Here is a 22,759-nt window from a genome sequence, read left to right as displayed (position 1 = left end):
AGCAGTGTTGCTTACAAAGTATTGCGTCCTAGTGTTGTGTAAAAACATTTCTGTAGATGATGATTTGCCCCAATAGCCTTGTATGCAGTCAGGTAGGTTTCACATACTAGCTTACACAAGTATAATGGTAGGTCTAAGTTGCACCCTACTAAAATTGTAGAAAAGCTGGTTTGTTTGGAGTTTTAGATATGAAATAGGTTGGTTTACACCATAAAATGCACAGAAGCAACTATATGATGTTGTATGGTATTCCTTTCTGCATTGTTCAGTTTTGAATAATTGTCTTGTAGCCTATGCTAAAATCTAGGTAAATAAGTCTCCAAAATTTTGTTTGCTACCTACACCTATGTCAGTAAGTGGCCTATAATGACTGTTTTACCTTTAGTTGTAAACCTACAGTAAAAAAAATACAGTATAATAAGTTGATAAGAAGAAATGCAATAAATTTTCTGTCCCTGGTTGGAATAATGAAGTTAAGCAGGCTCATGCTATTGCCAGAGAAACTTACATCATGTGGGTGAAAAATGGGAAACAACGGAATGGTTATCTGTATGAGTTGATGCAGAATAAACGAAAGGAGTTTAAAAAAGCCTTTCGCCGTTGTAAAAATGCCTCTGAACAACATAGAGCTAATGCTCTTGCCTCAGCACTCAACTTGGACAGCTCACAAAAGTCATTTTGGCAGAAGGTAAAAAAATCTACTTGCAAAAATAGTTCTCTTCCTGTAAATGTTGGTGGAGCAAAAGGTCCTGAAGCTATTGCTGAGATGTGGAAGCATCATTACAGCTCCTTGCTAAATTCCAGCAAAACCAACACTGAAAAAGAATTTGTTAACTCGTATATTTCTTCTAAGGATAAATATCATAATCTTTCAATATTTTGTTGCAACATGGACACAGTTGGTCCCTTGCTTGCCAAACTGCCATTAAATCGAGCTGCTGGTGCTGATAAAATTTCAGCTGAACATCTCGTTTATGCTGATTATTCTATTCGTTTTCATACTAGTGTACTTTAGTAACTTTTTAATATGTGTCTTAGCATGATCTTAGTCATGGTGTTGTACCAAATTCTTGCTTGGACACTGTTCTAGTCCCAATTGTAAAGAATTTGAATGGCGACATTCAAGATTCAGGTAACTATAGACCTATTGCTGTAGCTACAGTAATCTCAAAACTGTTTGAACTTTTTTGAATACTAGTGACAATCAATTTGGGTTTAAGTCTGGCCATAGTACTGACATGAGTGTTTTCTTATTAAAACAAGCAGTGTCCTCTTATATCAGTCATGACACTCCTGTACATGCTGTTTTTTTGGATGCTTCAAAAGCCTTCGACAAAGTCATTAAGTCAATCATCATTTATTGTTTAAAACGCTTATCACACGCAACGTGTCTATGTATTTTGTTCGCTTATTGAAATACTGGTATAGTAAACAAACCATGCAAGTGAGGTGGGGAGGTCACCTGTCCCAATCATTTAATGTGTCCAATGGAGTCAGACAAAGTGGGGTGTTAAGCCCCTATCTTTTTGCAGTATATATTGATCAGCTTCTTATGAGCTCAATAAAACAAAAGTTGGTTGCTATGTTGGCAACTCTTGTCTAAATCATATTATGTGGTAGCCACTTTAACAAGTCGAAATTCTGCCACTGAAATTGATTAGAATGCAACCGCCAACCAATCACAACATGTTATAAGAGGCTACCGTCCAATTGTGATCCTTCTCGCACTCATCCAGAGAGTTAATGCTTGTTTTGAACTTTATTTGGTAATTACAGAAGAAAAAGAGCAATAGAAGTAGTGGGAATCGAACCCGCGTCAATGAAATGACCATTTTCTACCCCTAACCCTAACCCCTAAGCCAACCAGCTGACAAAAAATCCATCACTTAATTTGCTTTCTATCATCTTCTTTTCGCCATTTTTTACGTCACTTAAACCGTAGCTTGTGATTGGTTAGCGGTTTCATCCTAATCAATTTCAGTGGCAGAATTTCGACTTGTTAAAGTGGCTACCATATTATGTTTGCTGATGACATTTGCTGCATCTCGCCTAGTTTGTGTGGCTTACAAAATTTGTTAGATGTTTGCCACAAGTATGCTGTTGAACCTGAAATTACTTTCAATTCTAAAAAGTCATTTGGTAGGCTATGTTAATTTCCCAAAAAACTTTTATCTTTTACGTGCTCCTCTGCTACATCTAGGTAAATCTGAAACTGTGTTCACGAACTCTGTAAAATACCTGGGTGTATTTATTGAAAGTTCTCTCTCAGATGAAAATGATATTTCAAGGCAGGTACGCTCTCAGTACTGTGCTGCAAATAATGCAAAATCTCATTTCGCTAAATGCTCACCCGCTGTAAAAAACATTGTGTTTCGCTCTTACTGTATGTCCTTTTACGCATCCCAGTTGTGGAACAAGTTTAGATCTTCTAGTATAAAACGATTACATGTTGCTTACAATGATTCTTTTAGAATATTGCACAACTTGCCTCGTTATGTCAGTGCCCGTGAATATCAAGTAGGGAAAGGGCAGGTTAGTTGATACAGAAGGTTAGTTGATACACCACTAAAAACGGATTCCAGAAAACGGATTTTGTACAAATACCGCCACCAACTGGTGAAGAATACTGATTGAGTGGTGACATGATGATTTCGCTGTTATCCAATTTCAAGTTTGTAAAGAAATGCGAAATGTTCAAAAATTGAGTTTTTTTGTAAATTTTTTCAAATTTACATTCCAGTTAATTCTTGAGTGTTTGAAAAACGGTAAAAGATTAACTTATCGGCGACAGGCAGTATATAAGTGTATAGTATCATTGCATAAATCAAATCATTTTTAACCGACTTAGTTAGATTGATGGCAGACACATTTTTGATAAAAGTAAAGAAAAGGTTAGTTGATACATTTTAGCCCAAGCTAGTTGATACACTGTATGGTTTGGTTGGTTTGGTTTGGTTTTGAATCTTTATCCTCGGACTGACAAAGCCTTGATAGGTTATTCCTGGTACTTGTTCGCATACTTGTAGAGGCACTTGACGCAGGGCCGGTTACCGAGATTGGCAGAGTGAAGTTTTCCGATTGTTGAAGTCTTGTTGCCGAGAAATTATTCCATTCACTAGGTGCCGCTGAATGGAGAGCAGTCCTGAAATGCGTTGCTCAAGCGCACACCCCGAGAGTCGAACCAGCGCCGTGTGATCTTGAGCCCGGCGCGTAACCACTGAGCTATCGGGGCGGACTACCTGGGATCAACTAACCTGTATTCATAGATTCAGTAACCTGCAGTATTTCAACCATATTTTCAGGTAAAATAGGCCTACATGTGAAACTCTGTAAATTGGTTTGGAATTAGTTTTTGAACTTTTGAGCTGTGTGTAATTGAAGCTGCAGAACCTGTGAACTTGACAACATCACAGAATTAATAAGGCCTCTTTGACAACATGCCCCAGTTTTATAAAAGAAAAACTGATCGATGCAGTGGCGACACTCAGAGTTGGATCAATTACATTAATTTAGTTCAATTACAATTACTCCCTTGAATGTTTCAATTACATTACAATTACTCAATGCTAAAAATGTCAAATTACAATTTCAATGAAGGGATGCCTTTCGGCATGGCATAGACTAGGCTACACATACACACTACATTGTGGGTAAGAAAGGCATCGTGGGTAGAAAAATCAATAAATGAAAAGGAGCGCCTTTCACCAGGCAAAATAATGCACAATAAACTAATTGGCGTTTCTTACAATAGAAGGGGTTTTGGAAAAAAAGGACTAGATAAAGTGGTAGCTGAGGCGGAACACTACTAAATGTAATTGAAAGTGTAATTGAGCCAAAATTTTAGCAACTTACAATTACACAGAATGAAAATGCCTCAATTACATTACAATTACATAAAAAACTGTAATTAATTACATCAATTACCAATTACAATTGATCCAACTCTGAGTGGCGTAGCCAGGAATTTTAAAAAGAGGGGGTTTTGACGGCCGGCGGGCGAAGCCCGACGCCGTCTTTGCCAAAGGCGACACTAAGCGGCGGGGGTCTAGGGGGGCTCCCCCAGAAAATTTGAAAAAATTACTTTGAATTTGGTGCATTTTGAGAGCATTTTCAACAAAGATGTGGGTATAAATATTCCTGTAAAATGGTGCTGTCCGGTGGCGTAGCAAAAAGATAAGATCATGTTTTCTTGATCATTTTTGGTAATAAAGCTGTCTCTATGTTTTCTTGTTAATTCCTGGCTGAGATATTTGAATGTTTGGTATTGGCAAAACTCGCTCTTTTGATGCAGTTTTGTTGGCGTTAGGAAGAACATCCGGATGTAAAATATCTTTATCACATTTTACACTAGATAACACTATAAGACTGCAGCACTGTCATGAATTTTGGTTAACCCTGACCTGGCAATATGGTTCTACTATCTACACTACAGTAGTTTGAGTATAAATTTCAAAAGTAGCCTATAAAGTATATTATATTCTCAGTATAATTGAGGCGTATTTTAATCGTATCAACTAGAAGTTCAATGTATCAACTAACCTCATAGGTGTATCAACTAACCTTCTTGGAAGGTTAGTTGATACAAACCGGAGATGTATGTTTGAATGAGTCTGAACTGATAACCAGTGACATCAAACAGACTAAACTTGGGGGAAAGTTAGCCCAACAAACGAAGTTTCTTTAGCACCATAAGTGGTGTTTCTATATCCAACAGTTTTAGTAAAATCTCACTAAATGTGAAAATTGTATCAACTAACCTGCCTTTGCCCTAATGTAGGCTATAATATAACAACGTTTGATGCTTTATTGAGGAAAAACATGTTTTCGTTTATCAACCGTTGCATTCACTCCTCAAATCGCTTTATATTAGACCTGATGTCATCTGATTGTTTTTATCGTTCTGAATACTTTCAATTCTTCCAACGCTCATTGTATGTAAACTTGTAACAGTAGATAGCCCATTTAGTGAAATTTTCAATCGACGGCATCCAAAGTGGCTCTCTGTGACCTTTGTGCGTTTGCAGTTTGTGTATTATTTCGTTGTTTTTGTTTTTAGATACGGAAAACTTGGTCTGACGCAAATAAATAATAAAATAATAATAATAATATCCGTTCAGCTAACTACAGTACAGGAGCCTACCACTGCTACAGTTGCTGCTTGTTAGTGTCAAGTTAATCATGCCATTAAAGTGCTGTGTTCCACTGTGTAAAGGAAACTATGATTCAAGCTTATCAAAATTATCAGTCTATAGGTTTCCGAAAAATGAGCAGGAACGTCTTAAATGGATTAAAGTTATCCCACGAGCAAACTTGAATGTGACTAAGCATACAGTTGTGTGCAGAAAGCACTGGCCTAGTGATGCTAAATTTGCTTCAGTGCTATATATATTTGAGTAAAAAACTAGAGTTTATTTCAATGATTGTTAAAGTGTGAAAATATACTAGGAAGCATAATTATACTGTAGCTGCAAGTGCACATACACCGAGTGAGTTGGAAAAATCGAAGTAGGCTATACGTTGGAGCATACGAGGTAAACTTCACATCTTCGTTGGTTTTCAAGCAAGGTAGATTAGATCCAACAATGACGTTATGTTGATAATAATCGTGCCTTGTTAATGAATATTGATGTTTGTGTGCTACCGCTGTCAACAGCATTTATTTTTGGCTGGTTCTCAACTGATAATTATTGTATAATCATTCAGTTATGAGATGCGTTCTTTTGCCTGATGAAGTGTGGTTTATGTACAAGAAAGCTTAGTAGAAAGACCATATTACACTTCAGCTTGTGTGCAACTCAGTGCTGCTTGGTTGTGCTTCAAGATATCAAATTATCCGAGATAAACGCCAGACAGCAAAATCCTGACAATCAACCTCCAGTCCAGACAGCAGCATGAGCGTTGTCAAAACCTCTTATATAGGCCACCATGGTATCATCGTAAAACACGGTATGGTGATCATTTCGATTTGTGCGCATGACTACGCGCATGCGCAAAAGCGCGGTGAAATTCTGGACATGCTGTGTCTGTATTGAAGAAATAGAGAGTAGACTACCTCATTAAATTGATCCATGGGTATTGTAGGCTAAAGCTTTTGCCACACACAACATAATAGTTTCGTCAGTACTTATCATTCTTACAAAAGCATTTACTGCAAACCTTCTTCTTTGATAAGATAGATATGTAGTTACTAACGAAGCTACACATGTACGACGAAAGCTTCACAATACAATTGAATTTGTAAATTTAGTGCGTAGCCTTCTTTCTATTTCTTTAATTAGTATTTATTGTACTGCGCATTCATTTGGAACACCGGTAAATTCAAAATAAGAACGTTCATTTATGTAGTTTGATTTTTAATTATTTCTGTAGCCTAATTATTTGCGTACAAATATAATATAAAATCTACTCCCGGTCAAAGATGATGATGCATTGTGTCGATATTAAGTGCGTTGTGCCGTGCGTTATACAACATTTACTGTAATGAAACTCTGGTGCTTCTTTAATTTTCGTTTCTTCAATCTGCCTGCTTTTAACCACTTTGCATCGGCTTTTGCGCTTGCCGCATCGTGACGAACCATCGGCTTTTTTCTGGATTTTTTTTTGCCAGCTTTTTGGCCTTGCTATGAGCTTGTAAACTCATGTAAAACTATTTCAGACAGCAGATCGTGTACTTCAAACAGTAAATCAGCCTCTTTTACATAGATTCAACATATTCAGGCCTTCAATCAATGCAAAACAACTTTTTTAAAAACTATTGTAACAAACAAGATTTTGCCTGCTTTTGAGACTCCTTCAAGGCATCTGAACTGATGTGAAACGAATTCAGCTGGCAATTCAGCCCTCATCAAGTAATCAGCTTCTTTTACATGGATTTAATGTGCCCAGGCCTTGAATCAATGTGAAAAGACTCATCGAATAGCCAGTTTGAACAGACTTTTCTCAAAATTGCTTGTAAACAAACCTGCTTTTCGCTAAGCACCATAATGATGATTTATTGAAGCCAAACTATTTCTGATCGATAACAGAAGCTTTAAAGAAATCAGTGAAATCACCCAAGCAATACAAGCTCGATGCGACCATAAACACTATTCCTGACAACAAAAAGTTGCGTTTATTCACGCTTGCCGGTACTGGGGCACGCAAACACCCAGCGTCCATCAACGCTTGCCGATGCAAAGTGGTAAATAAATGCAAATTATCAACAATAACAGTCAAGCCGAAAGGCTAAAACAAACATGTAATGAAAAAATCCTCTATATTATGGAAAAATTGCTGCACAAATCCGGTTGAAATCAAGAAAAAGCTTCCTAACACACGTTTAGCCACTAACCTCAACCAAGGAGGAAGCAAGACTTAGGCAATGGAAACAACAATTCGAAAATGACCCATCATACACTGAAATGAAGGTCTCACCATCAGAGTCCCTCCCCCCAGGAGCAAACGCTTCTTGGGCAAAGTGGAAAACATTAAACCGACTCCGAGCCGGTGTTGGGCGCACTAAGTCTGCAATGGTAGAATGGGGCTACGACACGGGCCCAGTTACATGTATCTGTTACACCGAGCCCCAAACAGCGGACCACCTTCTTGTTTGCCCTCGGCTTGCCACCCGGTGCAGTAGGTGGGACCTGTCAGTGTATAACTTCGTTGCGGTAGAATGTGTCGATCTGTGGTGTGCCAACGAACTTTAGAAGACTCGATAGAAGAAGATCAACAAACCTATTCAGAAATTTCTTATTTGTATATTGTTTCCACGTATAACAATGTTGAAACGATGTAAAACTGCATAAGTTTTACTTATCCTAATTGTAAATTGCTTTTTGCTCCATAAAACTACTGTACTTTTGCTTCCAGTTCCAGATAGAATTAGGCTACTTGAAACTGTCTGCAATATTTTGATGAAAGCGAATTTGTTGCTTTTTGATTGATTAGCGAACCATCTACTGCAAATCAAGAAACCTGCGGGTGAAGTGCAAACAATGACATTAAAAGCTTTTAAAAGAGGTGATGCTTTAAAAGTCATGTCTTTCGTTGGCACTTGGTTATTTTTATACTTTCGTTCGTGACACTTATAAGATGATGCATCTGCAAAAGTAAATTCCTTATTGTTATTTTTTGTGTGTGCCATTACGCAAAATTTAAAGCCAGGTGTAAGGTCGTATAGCGGTGCAGGTTGACAAATGTTAAAACACCCTATCTACACTGAGATGATTCCATTCGAATTTGTCTGCTCGCATACCACCAACAAGCTGGGATGATTGTTCTATGTTGGAAAAACGCGCAATTGTCTTCGAAATACTCAATTTGTCCTCGTCAGGTCGTAGTTTTTCTCGGTTGTTGACAACCCCTTTTCCAGAATTCATTTACAAGGTGATACACCTAAGCATTATATCACGACTTATTCAAATAGAATATAATTATAATTAACAAATACTCCAGAAAATCTAACATAACCTTTCTCAAATTACGATCAAGAGTTCATTTCAATAGCTCAGTTAACAAATGCAGTAATCTATTTCTAAACTGCTAAACAATTCTGTCCATTAATACGTGTGAAACTGACGTAAAGAATGTTCGCGTAGCTGAGCTATTATTGCTGAATTTGAGAAATAAATAACGCAAAGTTCTTCTATTTGAAGTCATGGATTAGGAAAAAGGCTATTACTGATGCTGAATGTAAAAACGTTGCAGTTGCATAAAAAGGCCGTTCGTTAACGTTAATGCTGAGTATTTCACAATATAACAAATCTGAAATTGACACAAAGAAATAACAAGCAAACCCATTTAGCATAGAATCAACGTCAACTGTGCTACTGCTAAGCCAACGTATACACAGATGTAATCTCACAATAATTAATCAACTGGAAAGAATCCGACAACACAGGCTATTTTCGATGCGTTGAAAGTTCAAAATAACACAATTTCAGAACCATGGGCGCCGCTGTTGTCTGAAAACTGTCAGAATCTAAGATAGTTAATAGACTTGCTTTTTTTCCGGACGTTGCAGACAAAGGGAGAATGTAAATGTTTTTCTGTAATCCAACAGACAACCTAATTTCCAGATAGGAAAGTTCTGATTTCGCTCACACAACTTTTATATTCACAAAAGTGGTGTTACATCCTCCCCCCTAAAATGCTAATGAGACATGAGATACATTTTACAAAGACAGAAACATCACTACTTATATGTTACACTACTACAAACAAGTGTCCTTTATTATACAGTACATAATTAGGCCTACGTATGTGCATACAACTCATTTAGTGTCTCTCGTTGTAGACATGCTACAAAGCATAATATCGATCATTGTTCTTTTACTATGTCCGTAATGTCATCTTCTTTCGAGGCGATCGCATCTGCTTCCTGGATGAGGCACAGTTTTGCTATAGGCCGTTGAATACTTCCGACTACGTGAGAACTTCTACAATTAGAACGACTCCTTTTTTGTCAGGAAAGGATCTGGTAACGCGACCCATTCTCCATCTTCCGCGAGGAACGTTGTTGTCCACAACAAGAACGATATCGTCTTGGTGAAGGTTATGTTTCACCTCTGGCCATTTTTGGCACAAGGCAGTGGTTGGAAGGTACTCGCGAGACCACCTTTTCCAAAATTGATCTGTCAGGTATTGGATTTGTCTCCAACGACGTCTTATATAATTATCTTTTTGGTTAAACAAGACTGGCGGCAAATTGATTTTCAGGCAGGGGCTCCGGACACTTCCTGAGAGTTGGGGGGTAATTTAAGCAGGGGTGGGAACGATGTTTTGACATCAACAGGGAGCTTATTGAATTATCGCATCACATATACTTCTGTGAGGTCGCCCCCAGAATTTGCTGCTGTGTGGTAGTAGCGGTTTGCACTAGCTTTCGGAACACAGTTCCCTAGTCATGTGCTATGACGAAACCATTGTGTTATAGCACATGACTGTAGAGAACTGTGTTCCGAAAGCTCGTGCAAACTACTACTACCACAGCGAACCCGCACCATCAAGCTAACACAGGCCGTTTGTATCTACACTTGTGATGTATTTTAATGATAAAACAAAAATTTTCAAATCATGCTAAACACTTACTTTAGAGTTGAAAGTTTAGGAATATTCAATTTTTCAAAGAAAATGCTGCATTTAAAGAGTTTTAATACTTAATGCGTTCTTAAACTAGCCCTGACAGAAAAGCAACGTCAGCAATAAATTGCATTAGTCTCTCTCAATGCTTACGTGGTTTTATATCGGAAAAAATGAAGTTGTTTTAGGTTGAGGGTTGGTATCTCACATCTAGACTTACATGACCAGATTGTCCACCCCATAATGCAGTCGGTTGATTGTCTGATTTTGAGAATAAAGAAACTGCAAGATCAAGAAGAAACGAGTTCTATTCTCGAGGTGTGCGCTTGAGCAACGCACCAAGGACAGCTCTCCTTGTAGCGGTAGCAAGCGTATGGAATAATTTATAGAGTATAAAATAACAAGAACAAAAACTCCAATTCATCAAATAGGTTTTGCGTCTATGATTCAAAGCTTTTGCAAGCTTGCGAAGCTGCCAAGTTAAGCTTAAGAGGCTATTCCAGTGATCGTAAGTTAGCGATTTACAAGACAACATTTAAATAATGTAACCGATATAAAAAAATGTAAACCTCAACCAGTTCAAAAAAGAGAATTACAGAGTGAAATAACTTTATTTACCGATGCAATTATATCATAATACACAGTTAGCTTACATAATGATAACATACAATTCACAAAAATAAAGAAAATCATAAATACACATTTTTATTGTTTATCGTTTTGTATCAAGCTGGAGTGTGAATCGATATTTTTCAACGACTCCCACTCTGGACGATGCCAAAATTTTTCCGACTCCACAGCCATGAAAAACAACACCGCATTTTCTTACGATGATTCCAAGATCGCTCTCAAGGTCACGTGACAATACACATACAGCAAATCAGTCGCTTTTTTCAATGATTCAACGTCTGCAGACGTTGAATTAAACAACGCAGATTAAAATCACGTTTGATTCGTTTACTAACATTCCTGAGTTTGAGACTGAAGAAACATTAAATTTTTTCACACTTACTTGTAGCTTACCTTCAAGTAATGAATTTGAGCAAATTTGATTTTAATTGTAGTTTTAATTTTAACTATAATTTTAGGAGACTTAATTTTATTTGCTCAGTGAAGATGCAGCAGAGAACACCATAAAAAAACGCAGTCGAAAAACAAAACTTAAAGAAACAATGAAATTAATCAAATAAAAATTAAGCCTAGGCCTACATGTAGTATGTCTCAACTTTTGGTCTGTTGTAACAAAATTATGCACAGTTTGTAGTTCAATTCTTAGGCGACTAATCAAACATTCCGATTTTGAAACTAGAATTGTACACCTGATTTGACCATTCAAAATTGCCAGAGTGAAGCTGTAAAAGATTTTTTTGAGCAGTATATTAATTAAGTTTCATGCTGACTTTGAAATAAATAAACTTTTTTTTATCAAAATGCCATTTTATAGTGGCATTCAATCTCTAAGTAAAATCGAAGTGTTACTATCCGTAATTGGGCATCTTTCTAGCACTAGCTTGACTGGGCGTGCAGTTATTCTCCAATACGTTAAATTGCCCACCCATTTTTGTTGTTAGCCTTACGTTGATTTCTGAAAGTGGCAGTAGCGCCGCCAGACCTTCAACATTGGGGAGGCAAAATATTGACAGTGAAAGACAGCAGCGTAGTCAACAATTTTGAAAAGGGGGGTGTTGACAGCCGGCGGGCAAAGCCCGATGGCGTCTTCGCCGAAGCCAACACTTAGCGGCGGGGGGTCTGGGGGCCTCCCCCAGAAAATTTTGAAAAATTACTTTCAGTTTGGTGCATTCTGAGAGCATTTTCAACAAAATTGTGGGTATGAATATTTCTGTAAAATGGTGCTGTCCGGTGGCATAGCAAAAGGATAAGATCATGTTTTCTTCGGCATTTTTCGGAAATAAAGCTAAAGCTAAGTCTCTTCTATGTTTTCTTGTTGCTAATTCCAGACTGAGATATTTGAATGTTTGGTATTGGCAAAACTCGCTCTTTTAATGCCGTTTCGTTTAAAATTAGGCAAACTTTGTTTTAGAGACATAGGTTGATTGCTTTTTTTTGCGAGTTATTACAGTTTTATTATTTATCAATTTTCTCCTTGGTTGATTCAAAAAGCGATCTTATTCCGGTAAGTCACTAACTTTTATGCTCTGAAGTCAACCCAAAGTTTAGAAAATGTAACGTCATAGAGGTCATACATCTTGATGAGTGTCAAACAAAAAGCTTTGAGACAATGAAGTTACTTGAGGCTATTTTTGATATATTCAAGTTTTGTATAACGAATAGCTGTTTAGATGTTAATCTAGATCGAACAAGCGATCTCAGCAGTTGCAGATGGCTTGCATCCTTGCACAGTTTGACGAGAAATTACATCATAGATCATAGGCTAAAGCTTTTCTTGTAAACAATGTATGTATCCGTAAATTCAATTTGAAAGGTTGAAACCCCCGATCCCCCTCCCTTGGCTACGCCACTGGTGCAAGACAGTGGTATATTATTTAATTTCTTATGTTTTCTACCAGGGCTGGAAAAAATGTTTAGCGTCCCGGGAATCTGTTTTTAGAAAAAAAAATTTCCGCGGCTTCAGTTCAGTTGTTTTTATTTCTGACCATCATATCATAAACAATACACGTCATCATAGCAAAGGTCGAAAAAAGGTAGAAGCGACAAAACGCGAACGTTAACACGTGCTTGTGACCGAAGTAAGTTATTGAGTTGAAAAAAATTTGGCACGGTTGCAACACCTTCAGAAAAATTTAAGCTATAAAGGGAAAATAAAAAAAGAAAATGTTACAAAAAAAAACAAAAAAAACATATAGGCCTATTTAAGCTATAGCTTTATTAGCCCACATAACTATAGCTGATATATTTAAGATTTGTATGGACAGTTGCTATGAAGATCGGCCATGGTGCGTTATCAAGAGTGCTGATGGTAATGAGAACCTTATACAATCACGATAATGAGAACCTTATATTTTACTGATCTCCGGAACTGCTGACGTAAGCCTTAAAAGTCATGTCGACATATTCTTGATGCCCCCCTTATCGAAAATTGTTCTTTGTAATACCGCTTTGAAGGAGGATTACGACTATGAACAAAAGAATAAATTTTAAACTTCATTTTGAATTGAAAAGACATGACGTAATGTCTTCCAACCTTAGTTATATATTTTTTCATTACGTAACGTCTTGTAGGCTAGAAATAAATTGAAAATCAGTATGATCACTCAAAATGAAAGCAATGGGACTACGAATCCTCACTAAACCAATCAATCAATGGTCTTGTTGCACCGAAGATGACAACCTTATATTTTACTGATCTCCGGCGCTGACGTAAACCTTAAGGCATAGATCTGTTGACTCAATGCAAACCCTTTGAAGGTTGGGGGGAGGGGCTGTCAATTCAACTCTTTTGTATCAACAGTTGTATCTCTAAAACCACTGAGGCTGCGACTACGAGATTTCTTGACTTTTCCTAATTTTTATTTACCTCTATTGAGCTGAAATTTTGAGCGAATAAAGGTTATAAATTGAAAGATATAAGGCATTTCTCAGCACATCCCCTGAAATATTTCATATTCTATTGTGAAACATTTCCCCACCAGCTGGATGAAAGTAACTAATTTGGCCCATGTCTCGTTAATCCTAATTGTTTTACAGCGTGAAGGGCATTGGCTGTATGTAAAATAATGTAAAAAGAAATTAATCACAACATTACATTGCACGTTATTCATTACTCTACCAAAAAATAATGTGTAAACTCACGCTACAAATTACACTCATAAGTGACCTCAACATTTCAACGTATTTTTATATGAGCAGTTCTAAAATTTACATAGTTTTAATTTTCGGATATGCTCAGCGTGAATAATTTTACAAAGTGAATCCCAAATTTTGAAACCGTGCCTTAAAAAATAACAGAGATATCACTCCTAAAGCATAAGAAGAATCGACAGCCCCCTCCCCCCCAAACTGAGCAAGACTCCATGAGCCCCCCTTCTAAGGGAAGTCATGTCGACTTATTCTTGATGCCCCCCTTATCGAAAATTGTTCTTTGTAGTACCGCTTTGAAGGTGGATTACGACTATGAACAAAAGAATAAATTTTAAACTTCAATTCGTATTGAAAATACATGACGTCATGTCTTCCAACCTTAGTTATAATTTTTTTCATTACGTAATATTTACCACCACCAAACCACTTTTGACGATCGAATTTGTTAATTTATTATTCGGTAAAATGTTTAGATGATGTCACGTCATTACGCCGATTTGAGATATCATTTCATTCATGACGTCGTATGGATGAAAAACTTTTACAAGTTTTATAGGCCTACTCTGCTGAGATTAAAGAAGAAACATAAATGATAAATATTGGAGAAATTGAGTCTCCTTTACAACTTAAGAATTGAACAACTCAAAACTGCTGAAACAAAACGTTTTTTTTAAATGAAAGAATCACTGCAAGCAACCAATGGCAAAATGCGCGCGGAAGAAGTCATGGGAGTTTGAGGTATCAAAAATTTAACAGGTTGTTATTTTTCTACATTAATGTGACGTTAGTTAAAACTTTAAAAAGTCTATATTTTTGCTTCTGTAGAAAATCTTTTTATCTACTGTACAATTTAGTCATCAAGTTTTTCCATACTTTTTTTTAAAGAGAGAGCTTTTACCCCCCTCCCCCCCCCCTTGCAACTTGAGTTGACTTACTTTAGGTTGGGATTCAAATATTAAAAAAAAAATATTATTATGTATTAATAAAAAAAAAATTATAAAGATGATGCCCAAAACATTGGGGGGGCAGCTGCCCCGCCTGCCCCTCCGCCCGGCCGGCGCCACTGAAAAGTGGTATTATTTATTGCCTTTCCCAAACGCACACACAAGGTTTACAGATAACTTTATGTTTGTGGTGACCAATATTAGTACCAGTAGCATCCACGTTATTGTAACCTACAAATAAGAAATGAGTGTTGTGAATGTAAAACTTATGGTAACCTTTTTTGACAGGTGACGTTTAATTGATCTTACGTTGCTGGGTGCACAGTCGACGTGTTGGCTTCTGGCATGATGCGTGAAGTCTTGTTTATGTTTCTCAATATGCTTTTTAGTTGAGCCAGAACAAATTATATTGTGACGATTGTAACGACTTTAAGTGCTTACTTTATGTTTATGTTTGGCTATGTTTTATAAAGCCTTTATTACGGCAATTTTATTATTAAATAAAGTATGTCAATGACCCCGTTCTATCAAATAATTACATTCGTTCCGTAGCTGGACAAACTGCAGAATACAGCATAAGTTAGCATCTTCATTGCATGCATGTATAAAAAAAATGAGCCATTACGTCATGTTGCTTTGGGCAGCTGCATTAACGGGTTGACCAGGTTCAAATAATTTTATATTTTATGGCTCTCTATTCCAATGTAAATGAACAAAATTAACGATTTTACTGATTTTGAAGCAACTGCATTGTGTTAATTTGAGAATGTTTAGAAAAGAATTGGCCTATTTGTATTTAAAATGGTTTCATATTTTTTGACTGCTTGAATCAACATAATATACAGTCAATAAACGAAAACAATAAGCTTTCGTTGTTTGCTCACCATACAAAACATCAACACGAATGTAACAAATAAAAATTAGACAGGAGGCCTACATAGTTTTGTACAGCTTGAACTGATACAGTTTTACAGCTTTCTGTTCAGCACATGCGCCCAAACAAATGTAGCCGAGATTTTCGACCAAATTTGCCACTTCTTGGCAACAGGGGGCAACTGTCCTCGGTTACTCCCCTGTTCCACTGGCACGCACGCCTATTAATTCTGGTCTTCATTGTTCATTGAACAAACCATCATAATTATTTTTATTAATTTCTTGTACGATTCCTTGGTAGCTCGATTGAAGTCAAAGTTTCTGAAATTGTAAATCAAGCAGTTCCACAGACTGTTGCTCAACAGAATTAAAAATGATATGGCCTGCAGTATTGAACATATTGTTTCCGATGCTTCACCAAGCGTTAACCCACCAAAAAAAGGTGGTATTGAAGTGATCATGATCGGAGTCATGCAACAAAACACTAAAACCTAACACCATAATAACAAGAGTTTTCAGAAGCTCCCGTTCTATTTTGCGATCTCTACTTGACTCCATCGTCTCTCTCTGTCTTTTTGCTGACTTGTAGACGTAAAATGTAGCAACTGTTGTGATCCACATAACAATAAAAGGAATCGGAAGAACAGTAATTACATTTACATTTATAATATTAATCAAGATCTGTACACCGAACGCTAAACAAAATATGAGGAAAAGTAAAGATAATGCTGCCCATATAAACAGAGAAATGTATTTAGCAATTCGTTTTGATTTTTCTTTTCTATATTTCATTGGTCGATATATTGCCCACAATCTATCCACTGCTGCTGCTACTAATGTAAGAAAAGAAACAGCAACAGACACGAATAGAACTGAAGAAACTAAATAGTCGTGTAAATTGAAATGCTGGTTTATATTAATGACGTGGGAATTGTAAAAATAATACAATGACTGACTAAAGTTTTTTTCTTTTAGTAAAAATCCATTTTCATATTTGAGTGGTTTGAAATATAAAGGTGTGGCGAGTTCGAGCACCCAAATCATTATATAAACTGGTAAAACAATTAACCCTGCCAGCAAATCCGCAACCGCTAATGACATCTTGTAATACGCTTGACCGTTCTTACGCAAGCATTCGTAATTCGTCAACACGTAGAGCACAGTGAGATTGCCGATAGTGATAGCAAAAGAAAGAGTTCCAATGATGCACATTGATATGATGCTAATTACTTTCCATCTGCAAGAAATGAAATCAAGTTTAATTGACCAATAAAAGCAATATTTAATGTAATAACACAACCAGTTTTAAAAGTGTCGACAGATAACACTGTTCAAAAGCATTTTTAATTTGAGCGTAACTTTCTGTATCCCAATCTTCAATCAACTTTTTTCATTAGGTTACATGTAGTTTTCGAGATATTGAATATGGAATGAAATCTGGCTCAATACATTGCTATTACAATGTTCAACGTCTTCTTATCGCATCTCTAAAAGTTCAAACAATAGCTGCCACCACAAATAACCATAACAATAGCCATCTCCAGCTTGTTGATCACTTTCCTGGTTATCATTTCCTGGGATATGAATAATGTTATGACAAGAGTGTTTATGAGCTCTTGAGATGTGAGACGTAAAGGATGAAACAACTTTGTATGATTTCTCACAGTTTACTATAGGACACTTCATGGAAAAGCCTTCTCTTATATGTCCTTTGATGTGCTGCAATAATTGTATTGAGTTACTGAGGGTAATTCCACAAAGTTAAAGAGAGCAAACAAGATTATACGCCATATTTATCAGTTCAGTAATTCAGTTCAATAAAGAAACCAAAGCAAACTACTAACCAGCTAACCTTTAATCTTTGCATAAGTCAGATCAAGACGTTAGCATATCCTGTTGGAATAATTATTTATTTGGGTCAGACACAAATCTGCCATCAGTCCATAGCGAGGTCACACAAACTAAAACAGTAAAAAGATTCATATAGAGTCCTGAGCGATGTATATATACAGGCAATAAAAAATATGCATGACTATTGACTAGTGTTCCGAATAGACTATAGTCAGAATAGACAGTGTTCTCTCTAAGGAGTTTGTGAGTGGGCAAATGACATTTTTCTTTGCAAGCCAAAAAATGGCAATGCATTTTAAAAGAAATTAGACATGCTGTATTGACATTAATGACTCAACAATAGATAAATGACATCCATTTAAACGTGATAGTACACCTTTAGATTAATATTTTATAGAAATCCACCAAGAAAAGTCAAGAAATACTTTACCAACATTTGAAAAATCTCTTGGCAGAAGACATTTTTTGCCCACAAAAACATGCTTAAAGGGAACACTGAGAATAGAACAAATGCAACATCAGTCACCTACCATACACAGTAATACTGAATAAAGTATCATGAAGTGTAATTTCACATGACACCCTGATCTTATCAAGTCTCTAATCAAGCCAATTGTGGAAAGGGAGCGCTGAGCTATGAAGGCATTCAAACACACATTCTTTCTAATGAGGTCTTGAAGCATTGTTATATAGCAGCTAACCTGCAAGCTGTATATATATACTTTGGAAATGAGGAATATTGCACGCAAGTTTCTGTCACAGGCGTTGTTGTAGGCAACATGAATGTGATTAATACTGGACGCTAGGAGTTCCATACCTGGCATCAATACATAGGCATACAATAATTATAAATCAAAAGATATATAAAATCAAACAAGATTAAGCATATATACCTCACCACTAAATATATAGGCCTACATATAAGCCATTTTTAAAAAGACTTATACTAAGCCGGGATGATTTTCTCATGCATAGCCCTGTTTGTGGAAATCTCTACACAGGAACCAAGAGTAGCCCAGATACATCGAACATATGCTATGCATAAGTGGTTTAGAGGTGGCACTGAAGACCAACTGGGAATAAACTGAAACAAAACAGCTTAAAATGAGCCGTTTACGGACAAATAAGCCAGGTTTTAAAAACTGCTTACTTTAAGGCATTATTTTTTGCAGTGAAGTCAAATTACAAAAAACACCAGTTTCCAACAAAACGGTACCGGTAAAGCTAAATGACGGACTACCGGTATCAGGATTTGTATTTCAATCTGCTATCTGACTGACTCTCACTATTTCTCTGCTAATCTGCTTGCACTACTTCTCTAACATATATTACTGAACCAAACCTAACCCTTTGCTATTACACTCTAACAAAAAAGCTTGTCACTAAGATCTCCTTAGTGACCACCTGCTGGTAAATGTAACAAACAGGAAAGAAACAAGATCTGAAAAAATAACCGCAGCAGGAAAAGCAATAGGCTACAGTTTTGTTAAGTTCCGTTATTTAAAGTTGTACACTATGCTTAGTTTGCTATACCATCACACTTTTTAAACTGGAGATTATTAATCAGGCCCGCAACTAGCTTGGAGCAGCAGGGGGGGCAAAACGTATTCTAGAAGGGGCCCAACTTTTACCTTCCGTATCATGTACGAAAACGACGTTTGTACACAATGTGGGTATATTTACGCAAGAACATTAATCGTAGGCCTAATACAACGTTTACATTACACTAGTTTATCATAGAAACAGTCAGTGATGTAGCCAGGAATTTTGAAAGGGGGTGGGGGTTGACGGGCAAAGACCGACGGCGTCTTCGCCAAAGGCGACACCCAGCAGCGGGGGGTCTGGGGGGCCTCCCCCAGAAAATTTTGAAAAATTACTTTGAATTTGGTGCCTTCTGAGAGCATTTTCAACAAACATGTGGGTATAAATATTCCTGTAAAATGGTGCTGTCCGGTGGCATAGCAAAAGGATAAGATCATGTTTTCTAGGGCATTTTTCGGTAATAAAGCTAAGTCTCTATGTTTTCTTGTTGCTAATTCCTGGCTGAGATATTTGAATGTTTGGTATTGGCAAAACTCGCTCTTTTAATGCAGTTTCGTTTAAAATTAGGCAAACTTTGTTTTAGAGACAACATTCTACCACACCCTTAAACACACAATGTTTACAATTAAATAACACAAGAAAATTGAGTATAAAACTGAAAAGTCAGCGAACAGAGCTAATTAACATAATTTTTTCAAGGGGGTGCCAACATTTTTGCAGGGGGGGTTTCGCCCCCCCTGCGCCCCCCCTAGTTACGGGCCTGTTATTAATCCTTCCAGCGAAACTTGTTTTCAACTAGTTCCCTCCCCTCTGGCTTTACCTAAAATGGCGCTAATTCCCGACGACAGATCCGCGGCATGCCGCCAAAGCGTTTAAAAAATCTCGCATTGTGATTGGTTAAAACTTGTATCACAGTCATGTGACATTCAAGTTCACGTAAAGGCGTTTGTGAATTGTTTTGCAAGTAAAACGTGTAAATTTTTTACAAGTAAAAAGAGAGTAAATATACAATTTTTTTTAACAGTGTAGCATTTTTTTCTGCTATATTTGGCATATAACTGTTTTCGTTGTGATAAACAGAAATAAAAACAAACAGAATTGAATTGGATTTTTGACTGTTTGATATTTTTTGGCTAGTAAAAAGAAACAAAATATAGAAAAACCGTTAACAGTTTGGATTGCAACTTTCGAAACACTTTCCAAATATTTTGTTTGAGGATCTTTTGCGTAAACCGGTACTTCCAACGGTATCGAGTTGCCAATACGGTTTTAGCGCACAGACATTTATAAAGAATTGTTTACGCTCCACCATGACTTAAGAACGATTGGTCAGCTTTGTGGTGCATTAATCAGACGTTGCAAAATCTCAATTATTTGATGCTGTGATGCGTAACTTTGCATTGCAAAAGCTCTGGATCGGATAGAATGCTTTGTTAAGGTATTTTCATTACCTCTACGTGTGCTTACTGCACAATTTTTTCCACCTTTACTAAAATTACCAGCTACAACAAATTCGATTCGCATCATGATTGGAATCAATACTGGCATGGCACGCAGACTTGTCAAGAACAGGAAACTGTCATCACTGACTCACCAGCGGCTCTTCCAGGATTGCACACAACAGACAGACAAGAATGGGTAACAGCTAATTCGATCATCAGAAAACACGCCCGCACTGCTTGAACACTACCAGTATATACTGTAGGTTGGTTACTCTCAGCAGCCCTGGACGCGTACATAGCGAATTGAACATTTAGGACATCGATCACCTCGTTAAAGATGCTCAGCCACCAAATCATTGGCGGATATGGAGCAGCACATGAATGTGACGACATTTTTAAGCACTGGCTGAAACGCCAAAGACACAAACATGAAATGTACACAGTGCACTCCATACGACTTAGGCCTATAGGCTACCACAATTTTTCTGGACAAAATAGTAACCAACAATAGCAATTTTGCTGCAAGTGTAGTCGAGTGATTTTGTTGCTTTTCATATTAAATTTTTTTTTTATAACGGTAACCTATGTTGTTAAAATCTAAACGTGAAAGGAATTTAGATGAGTTTCATTGACTAACAGGACCTGTTAAAAACAGGGCATGCATATTCTGCCATAGAGTAGCACAGCAGAATATGCATCCTCATATGATGTCACAGTAAAAAAAATATTATTTAAAAAAAAAGAGATTATGATAATAATGCTTGTTTTTTATATAGCGCTGTATCCATTGCAGCATGCGTTGGTCCTCAGCGCTTTACAAAGCAGACAGTGTCAATGTAACCGTATAGAGGCGCAGCTGAGTGCATTATTACTTTAATTAATCCATTCCATTGCTCAGTGCCAAGCAGGAATTAAATTCAGTACCATTTTTAAATTGTCGTCTTTGGTATGACCCGACTGGGTATTGAACCTATGCCTACCGATTCAGAGGCGGGCGCACAAACCACTAAGCTACCTAGCCGGTTAGGTTATTATATGATTGGTTCGGAATTTTCTGAATTATGAAGTATCAGGGGTGTCGGGGAGGGGGATATGGTGATCACTAGTCACTTAAATTACGCAATTCATGAACTTAAAACTTTTCTGATTTGAAAACTCGAATGCAAGACAAGAAATAGCACGAACATTTCAAGGATACGTCATTCATAAAGTTGGTGTTCTTTAAAATATGTGACTATCTAAACAATAAGTACTATTAATACTACCAAAAAGTGCTCAATGCCAAGCAAAAAGCCAAGCAGAGTGAATTACATCAAGTGTAGTTATTATTTACTAAAATCCTCTACAGCCTGTTTCAACCTAAAAGGGAATCATCAGAAGGCCCTTATTCAAATAGAATCTATTAGAAATATAATTATTTATTTTTCTTTCTTACTCATCAGCGCAAATTATAAACCTAATTATTTTATCTTCATCGAAATTATGAAAGACATGATTTTTTGTTCTGAACAACTATTACCCATAACCAATTCTGTGGCGGAATTTAAGTAAAAAAATGTTTAGCTGGTATCAAAACTTTGAAATTTCTGCATACTTTAAGCTATGCTTTTGTTGTTTGCAAGCCTAGTTAGTTGTATGAAGTAAAACTAGGCTTCCACCAATTCAGGCAAACAACCCGTTTGGGTAATTACTTTCACTGGTGGCTAATCTAACTTTTAGGCAGAGGTGGACAGAAGCGCGCTACTTTTTTAGTAGCGGTAGCGACGCTACATTTTATTGGAGTAGCGGCTGCAGTAACGGAGCTCCTTTTCTTCAATGTAGTGGTAGCGGAGAGGCGATACATTCCTTTCAGACGCACTTCCGTTATCAGCTGCTTTTCAAATTTAAAGCGAAAGCAATGGCTCTTTCTTGAAGATTTTTTATAGAAACAATGTTTGCAAAAATCAAGGCAGAAATAATTCGACTGTTAGGGGAAACATCAAGCCACGTTGATACCAACAAGAGTGACACCATTACCATTCACAAAGCCAATGCGCACAGCACTTATTTGCCTCGCATTTTGAAATGCTCGTATTTTTGAAAGATGCGTAACAAAACGTAGAACGTGGTTTCTATAACGACGTTGAAATGGCAGTGTAAACGAATGATGTCATTCGTTTTCAAGTTCATTTTTACGTCACAAAGTGCTTTCTGCGTCAGTTTAAGTTAAGACAAAGTAACGGGAGAAATAGCGGTAGCGCTCGCTGCTTTAGCCTGAGTAGCTGG

The sequence above is a fragment of the Aplidium turbinatum genome, chromosome 3, assembly GCF_918807975.1.
Source record: "Aplidium turbinatum chromosome 3, kaAplTurb1.1, whole genome shotgun sequence".
NCBI classification, from domain to species: Eukaryota; Metazoa; Chordata; class Ascidiacea; order Aplousobranchia; family Polyclinidae; genus Aplidium; species Aplidium turbinatum.
This window is presented reverse-complemented; position numbering follows the sequence as displayed.